Source organism: Amaranthus tricolor, chromosome 17 (assembly GCF_026212465.1).
Source record: "Amaranthus tricolor cultivar Red isolate AtriRed21 chromosome 17, ASM2621246v1, whole genome shotgun sequence".
Classification (NCBI taxonomy): domain Eukaryota; kingdom Viridiplantae; phylum Streptophyta; class Magnoliopsida; order Caryophyllales; family Amaranthaceae; genus Amaranthus; species Amaranthus tricolor.
In genome coordinates, this window is record NC_080063.1 from 16685657 (window position 1) to 16694995 (window position 9339).

The 9339-nt window shown below is 33.9% G+C and overlaps 1 long non-coding RNA gene across 1 annotated transcript; it reads right to left on the bottom strand.

Annotated features, from left to right (window-relative positions):
- Positions 1-3438: 3438 nt before the first annotated feature.
- LOC130804197 (uncharacterized) lies at positions 3439-8597 on the bottom strand. Its single transcript, XR_009039988.1, has 3 exons — positions 8477-8597; positions 8244-8391; positions 3439-4895 (listed from the first exon to the last, which is right to left on the bottom strand). It is a non-coding gene; the product is annotated as an uncharacterized LOC130804197 (long non-coding RNA).
- Positions 8598-9339: the final 742 nt, after the last annotated feature.

The window sequence follows — 9339 nt, forward strand, 5'->3', positions numbered from 1 at the left end:
ATAAAGCTGAAGCCGCCCATATAGGTGGCTCAATCCCGCATCCCAGAACCATGCGGGATTTGGTAAGTATTTAGTGAATGTTGTAGTATTTACTATCTAGGTTGCACTAAAATAGACACGGACACGGACACGGACACGACACGGGTACGGGAAAACGCCAACTTAAAAATGGCGGACACGGGGACACGAAAATGGTAATATAATAAATATATCAAATTAAAGATAATTTTACAATCTTTATTAATTTATTCCAGACAAAACTATTCAAATCCAAAAAATTCTCAGAAATACCCACATCAAATTTAGAAATCCCAGCTTTGCCAACAATTCATACTAAAATTCCCTTTCTACAAACAATTTCCTCAAATTCCCCACAAAATTAAGTGATTCTTAAACTTCTCTAAATTTATTTCTTCTAACATCAAAACTGCAAACTATTTTTTTCTGTGAAAATATCAGAAGATTTTGAAGATTATTCAAAATCAGAAAAGAAAAAAAACCCAGAAAAAATAAAATTAAAATTGATTTCTTCTCCATTAAAGGAAAATAAACCCAGAAATTACCAACAGATTAAGAAGAAAAAAGAAGGGATTAAGTAAGAGTTTATCTGACCTTGAATTTGAAGAACTTAAAGGGTTTATGGATTTGAGTTTTGTTTTTTCTGAAGAAGATAGAGATTCAAGGTTGGTTTCAATCATTCATGGGTTGCAAAAATTAGGAAAAAATGATGATAAAATTGAAAATAATGATAACAAATGTGGTAATAATTCATCAATATCAAGACCATATCTATCAGAAGCATGGGAAGTAACGGAGAAGAAAAGAAAGGAAAATAGTTTTTTTTAAAAAAACGTGTCCTTGACTGCTTGCCGTGTCCCTTGCCGTGTCCTTGTCGTGTCCCTGCCGTGTCCTTGCCGTGTCCGCGTGTCCGAAAAAATATTAAAATATTGGACACTTCATTTGGCGTGTCGGACACGGATTTTCGCGTGTCCGTGTCCGACACGTGTCCGACACGGGACACGCCACTTCAGGGAAGTGTCCGTGTATTCCAGTTTACTATTGAATTGGTTTATTATTATCTTGGTTAATTTTAAATCACTTATGTTATTTCAGGAACAATATAAGGTCAAAGACCCATACCCTATGAGATATTTGCACGAACACTAGAGTCTTTAACACTGATTCTGGGGATTGTTCCCAATGGACTAACACAAAGTCACAAAAAGTTATAATAATTTCTCTACCTTCTAATTTTTTTAATATTTCTATTTTCAATTATTAACTTGTTTATTTCTAATGGATTTGTTTGTTTTATTGAAGGATGAATATCGTGCTTTGACGAACATCCCACCCGCGATCCAAGTCAAATTTGGTTGGATGTCATTAAAAACGTAGATATTGGGTCAAGCACGAAGAAAAAAAAAGAAAGAAGCACTTTGGGGTGGGGTCTGCTTCCCAAATAATTTATCCATCGTGCCCAACTAATAATCATTTCTCTCAGCCTGCACAACCTAATATTGATGCTACAATTCAACAAAGGTTTGCAGAGTTGAAAGTATAGTAAACGGAATTTAATAATCAATTATGGGAAGCAATGCAAAGGAGAAATTCCAAATTACGCTTAAGACTCATTAAAAGCTCACTCAAGAAATCAAAAGAGAACGAGACTCTTTTTTGAGATTTCTTCAAGCGCATTTCAATGTGTATCCACCCCCTTCTTCACCTTCTCTTAATCAATAATTGTATTTACGTAACTTTTGTAATTTTGTGTATAAACTTATATTTTATATATGTTTCTTGTTTTAATTTTATTTATTTGTTTTATGTGTGTATAATCTTAATATTACAATATATATATATATATATATATATATATATATATATATATATATATATACACACACACGGAAAAAGGGGAAAAAAAAGAAAAAAACATTTAACCTGGCGATGGGTTGGCGACGGCATAGTGAGTCGCTCTCTGCAGAAAATAGTGGTAATAGGTTGGCGACGGGCCTTTTTAATCGCCCTTTTCTGAGTGTCATGGCAACGGGCCTTCTTGTCGCTCATGTCGTCGCCCTTTTACCATGAATTTTGGCGACGGCCACGCGTCCAATTTTAATTTAGCGTCCACCAAAATGGCATCCGCCTTAGGGGTCGTGGCTAGACCATCACTCGATCCACTTTTTGACCATTTAGCGATCAATTGATGATGAAATGGGTTGTCGCCATTTTGTTATTCATTTGTAGTGTACTACTATTTTCTTTCATGCAAATTTACCCATTTATTTTCTTATATTGTGATCCACACATTTTAACTTTTCGTTAATATCATCCACATAATTTAAGTGATTTTAATTCCACCATTTTTTAATTTGTGTGTAATGTATCTTGGTTGCAATCTAAAAGGAACAAGGGAGTACAAAGTAGGCAATTTACTATACAAGCTAATAATAATGTCTATCTCTCGGAGCTTTTACTGCAAGTACAATTCTAATAAAAACAAAAAAAGGGGTAAACCTAGTAGTTAAAGGCGCGAAGACTTTTTCTTTTTTACCTAGTTATAAGAGATAAATTCTCACTGTCTAAAAAATATCAAGAACATCATTTTTCCCTCCCCTTTTAACCTATCAATAATTCTTCAACCTTACACTAAAATTTGGTGAAAAAAAAAAGCTGGAACCTAATCATAATACAATTGACCACATGAAAACAAAAGAATTAAAACTGTAAAGTTCAGGGACATGTATTACTGACCCTTGCATTTGCATGAAGCAAACTTTTGAGTTTTAATCTCTCAAGATAGTTTTGAGAAAGACATTATTAGCAGACATACTAAAAACATGCTTCAACCATTTTGTAATATGTTATGTTGAAAACTGAGACTTTGGAATTTATGATTCAACAAAATAACCCAAGTTAATGTTTCTAAAACAAATTTGACAACATATAAGCTAAGTTTGAATTTAAACCAATTAAACTATGCTTAGGCGAGAATCAAATATATAATAATAATTATTATTATAAAAAACTATTTTGTAATATGTTATATTTCACAAAAAGTTTTGCAAGTTTTTGATTGCTTTAAAATTCAATTAAACTCAAACTTGATCTATTTACTTAAATTTCAAATTTCAAATTTCAAATCTTAGTGTCTCTCGATCTCACCTCAAATTCAAGGTTCATGTAGATCTTCAACACTATTTACATGAGTAAACAGACTTCAACACTCCTCACTTTAACCAAAATCATAGAGATCGGAGAAAATCAATAATGCATGAGAAAATCATTTCAAGCACTTGGATAAGGCATGTACAAATATCCAACCTGAGTTATATTTTGCTCCTATTATATTTTAAAAATATTTTGATGCCCTAATGAATTTGCTACAATGTTATTTATAGTTATTATAGACAATTGTAAAAATAAGACAAAGACGAGTAGATGAAAGAAATGTGTAAATAAGTTGAAGAAAGAAATTGAGTCTGCCTATGTATTTCAACGAGAAGGTAGAGATACCATGCCATAACATACTATCATACCTGATTCCGTATAGTAGCAGGGTCTAGGGGGAGCTGTGTTAGAGTAGTATGGAAATTATCAACGAAGATACTCTACAAAGATTGAATAAAAGAATATGCAAAACTAAGAAAGAACACACAAGTTTGGAAGGTGAGGAAAATCCTAATATCTATGTGATATTAGTCTATAAAACCCCACCCATAACAATTGAATGAATCTTAATAATTCAGTTTCTTGATTACAGTGTATAATCCAAACTCTAATTGAAAAACCCTACTTCGTATCTTTTATGAAGGATAGAAGAAAACCCCAAAATCCTCTCACTAAAAACCCTAATTTTATTGTGGCACTCAGACTCCTAAGTCACAATTGTTTTGATCAATAAGATCTTCCTTAACTATACGAATGATACACAATAACCTTTTTATAGGCTTTGGAACAAGAGAAAACAGAAATGATACGCTATTTGAAATATAATAGCCCATGCATAAAAACAGATGCCTCGACATATCTGCTCGACCCAGTCGAGCGATTTGAGTGAGGTCAAGCGGCTGGTGAGTCAGAGATCAAAAGAGATTAGTAGCTTCACCATTTCTGGTCGACCTGGTCGAGCGCCTTGACTTGATCGAGCCATAGGTCAAGCGACATCAGATCCTCGGCCTTCATCCATGTCTATGGAAGGTGATCTTGGATAAAGCTTCACTACATTAGAGACACCATTTAAAGGGAAAAGGTGATCTTGGATAAGGTTTATACAAGTGACAATCCAGCAGATATGTTGACCAGGTTAAGGCGCTTGACCAAAAATGGTTAAGCTACTGATCTCTTCTGATCTCTCGCTCGACCAGCTGCTTGACCTCACTTAAACCGCTCAACCAAATCAAGCAAATATGTCAAGGCTTGTGTTTTTAAGCGCGAGATGTTATATTTCAAATAGCATATCATTTTTTTTTCTCTTGTTAAAAAGCCGTATATAGTTAAGGAAGATCATATTAATCAAATCAATTGGGAATTAAGAGTCTAAGTGCCACAATAAAATTAGGGTTTCTAGCGAGAGGATTTTGGGGTTTCTTCTATTCTTCATAGAACATACTATGGGGAGTTTTTCAATTAGAGTTTGGATTATACAATGTAATCAAGAAACTCTCAACCAATAAGATTCATTCAATTGTTTTGGGTGGAGTTTTATAGTCTAATATATCACAATGATATTAGGATTTTCCCTACCTTTCAAATTTGCGTGTTATTTCTTAATTTTGTCTATTCTTTTATTCAATCTTTGTAGAGTATCTTCATTGATAATTGTCATACTACTCTAACAAGCGGCAATAAACAAACCACACCCGTACTCCTCCAAAGAAACTCATGAACACAACCTAGAAAGGAAATAATAGCAAATTCATCCAGGTGAGAAACACTGTATACAAAGCCTTACACACGAAAAACAAGCTAAGTGGTAAGTACTCCTATTCAATGGTCTTGTACCCTCTGTGGCCCTATACAAAGCCTTCACACGAGAAAAAAGAGAGAATTTCCTTAGTTAGGAAGCTTAGCATAAAAATGAGATCTACTTAAACCAAGGTGATCCTACTTTTCAATATTATCTTCTTCATAAATTATAAATTTAAGACTTGCCTAGCTACAAAATTTTTAGTCATGTTGTCATATGCTTGCATGTATACAGGACCATATGACCAAGACACCACAAACCAACGAAAACAAGCTTATTGTTGTCTTCTTCTCAAACTATACACATAGTTTGATCAACTATAATGTCAAGTTTTAATGTTTTATATAACGAAGAGACTACAACTACTAGTACTTTTTCTATCCCATTTAGTTCTTGAAGTCGACAAGGTAGAGTATTCGCCCTAGGCAACACTCTTTTGCAATATTGCCAAAGTGTACCGTGCATTGGATTATATTGACTCGTCCATTAAAAGACCTCACGTGTGGGATCAATTGGATGCTATTGTCCTTTAATGGATATATAATACCATTTCCACATCTCTTCTCAAAGTTCTAAATGACAAGGCCACAGCCAAGTCTGCTTGGAAGTGGCTCCGTGATACCCATGTTATTCATCTTGAGAATCAATTTAGCTCCATTGAATTGACTCAGTTTTCTTCTCTCTCGGACTATTGTAAGGACATTCGATCTATTTTTGTGCAACATTCTGCTTTGGGACACCCAATCTCAAAAGAATGACTTGTAATTCAATTGGTTGGACGTCTCAATAATGATGACCATAGGGTTGTTTCTGCTCTTATTCAACAAGTTGATCCCACGTCATTAACAGTTGGTTCTCTTCCTTCTTTAAATGTGCCACGATTTCTTCTCATGGCCTACTAGACCAGCCATTTGGGTCAAAACCACTCTTCAATAAAGGTTTAGGTGATACAAATTCTCATGACCAACAAATTTCCATCACATCACCCATGTCAAACCCACCTAACATTAGTTCAGAGAGTCCATGACACCCCAATTCATATTCCCATCACAAATCCATCTTTAAAATCTCATCCTCGCTTATGCATATCAGATCCAAAAGTGGAATTGTTAAACCAAATCCTAAATATGCTTCTTAAGCTCTTTTTCCGTCCTTTTCACCCCCCATATCACCTATTCCCTATTCTTATCGAACTGTACTTCAAGATACTAAGTGATATAATGCCATGTGTGAAGAATATAATGTCTTGATTGCTACACATATATGGGATTTGGTACCGAGAACTCCTGATACGAATGTGATTAGAAATTTGTGGGTGTTTTATCATAAGGATAAGTTTGATGGTCAGTTTGAACGGTACAAGGCTCGTTTGGTGGCTAATTAAAGAGGGCAAGAAAATGGTATTGATTGTGGTGATACTTTTAGTCCAGTTGTGAAGCTCTGAAGTTACTCAAAAAATAGCTTTCACTAACTAGATGTCAAGAATGTTTTTCCACATGGAGACTTGCAACAAACGATTTATATGCATCAACCATTTGGCTTTGTTGATTCCATTAACCCAAACATGTGTGTCTTCTTTATCGCTCCCTCTATAGCCATAAGGAGGCTCTCAGGGCTTAGTATCACTGTTTTGCTACTTACCTTTTGTCTCTTGGTTTCATCAATAGTAAGAGTGATCCTTCTCTATTTAAGTATCATCATGGTTCCAAAATTGCATATTTACTTTTATACGTTGATGATGTTATTCTAACATGTTCATCTGATACTCTAAGGCAAAAGGTTATTGGACTTCTTAGCTCTAAATTTTCTACGAAAGGTCTTAGTTCTCTATCATACTTTATAGGTATAGTTATGTCAACAGAAATATGCACAGGAAATTCTTGCGAGAGTAGACATGTCGTCATGTAAGTCTGCATCCACTCCAGTTGATATAAAGTATAAACTAAGTGCTACTAGTGGTAAACTTGTTGCTGATCCAAGTTCCAACCACTTATATAAACCTTTTGTGGGGTCTCTTCTTGTTGGGGCTCTTCAAGACCTTACTATTACTCATCTTGACATATCATATGCACTTCAACAAATTTGCCTCTTTATGCATGATCTAGGATAACAACATTTTCTGGCTCTACAGAAGATCTTTTAATATATCAAGGGAGCTTTGAATTATGGCCTTCATTTTACTTCTTCTCCAGCCTTTGGATTGGTTTCTTACTCCGATACAGAGTGGGGTGGGTAGTTTGATACAAGTCGATCCACATCGGGCTATTGTGTGTTTTAAGGTGATAACCTTATGTCCTGTATTCTAAACGACAAGCTACTATTTCTTGTTCGAGTGCTAAGGCTAAATATAAAGGTGTTGCAAATGTTATCACTAAAACTATTTGAATTAGGAATTGGTTATTGGAGCTTCATTGTCCATTGCCTAAGGCCACCATTGTGTATTGTGATAACATTAGCGTTGTCCACATGTCTCATAATCCAATTCATCACCATTGTACTAAACATATCGAGATGGATATTTATTTTGTTCGTGAAAAAGTTTCCTTTGATCATATCCGAGTTTAACAAGTTCCTTCATCTTTTTAGTATGCAGACATATTAACCAAGGGTCTTCCTTTCCTTTGTTCACATCATTTAGATCAAGTCTCGGCTTAGGTCCTTCTCCCACTTCGACTGTGGGGTGTATTAGAGAAAATATTATGCAGATACTGTATATTAGAAATATAATGTAGAAATAACTAATTACCATAACTCACTCTTATAAATATAGCAACCTTAGTCGAGGGCTCCTTATATATGTTGGTAACAATAAATAGTTCCTCAAAGGAGAATTGATAATTCCTATACTCTCAAAAATGACTAAGTGACTTCTGCCCCATACCTTGAGCACACCATTGTTTTGCAATGGATTGTAACTGATAAATTGAAGATCACAAGATCTCTACCTAATTTCCAATTGTGATCCTAAATTGATAGTAGTTTCCTATCTCGGCACATTCCTTACAATGGCAGTTCAAAGCGAAAAAGGTCATTAAAAGATCTTTAGTAATCCTTCATCTCGTAATTCAACAAAGACAAATTCATCAAAGACAAATAAACTTCACCGTAAATTATACGCAAGTAAAAATGTCTAATGCTTAATCATTCCAAACCACAATTTTACCCTAATTAAAAACATTCTCCCATTATAACTCCTCTTCAGCAATTTCAAAGTTTGTACAAACAGAATTTCAAATAAAAAACAAAAAAAATAAAAGACATGTTAACTCCATACCATATGGCTTACTATTCCACAACGTACGAGGCCATCGTTCATCAACAAATGATCGTTAGATAAAATTGCCAAAAATCGATGGAGAAGAGTCATAATGCCGGAAAATACACAGAATCAGCGTCAAATTTTTCACGCCACTCGCAAGAATCTGCAAGAACGTCATAATAAAAAATAATTTAATCAAACTTATTCCGAGAAAATTGACTCAATCATACAAATTTCATAAAATGCACCTAAACAATCAAGTGTAATTCTTTAAATGGATGATTAGAATTCTAGAGATGATACTCTCTCTCTCTCTCTCTCTCTCTCTCTCTCTAGCCTCTTCCCCTTTCTCCTCGCGTCATGGTGCTGTTTTATTTTCCTCGTTTTGGCTTTTTTCTTTCTACCTTGATCGGTTATTAGGTTTTATAAGTATTATCACAAAAGAGAGTGAAATTTTTGTTAAGTGAGAAATTTAAAAATAAATATAGTTAGTAGATATATATCAAGAAATAGTGATAAATTAAGCATAAACTCTTGTATAAAACATGTTTCACAGTAAAACATATTTTATATTTAGATTAGATACATATTTTATATTTAGATTAAATAGCCTATCAATAGAAACTTTTTAACTTATGACTTTTTCGTTTGAGATCATTTTATCGTAAAACGGTCTCATACAAAAGGGATTGTAAATTGAGAGAAAGAACAAGTCAAAAATGTGAAAAATACATTCTCATGTTAATAACAAAGATTTTTTATTTAATTACACATTTTAGCAAAAAAAAAAAAAAACTTATAAGGAACCTATATTTATTTATTGTAAGCAAAACAAAGTTTTTCTTGACTTAACCGCCTCCTACTCCTTTTCTCTCTTTTATCTCGAAAAAACCCTAATCTCCATAGTTGATTTAGGGTTATTATCAATCTTTTGGTTGATGGTAAGTTTCTAAATTTGTCCGTTTTAAACTTTTTAAATATGATTAGAATAAATATTTGTCCTTTTCATACATGAGAATTGTTCTACCCATTCATTGGGTTGATTCTACCCATATATTGGATTTTGATCTCTCTTTTCGTGAGACTTTTGTGTTATGAAGTTTGGTTTGTA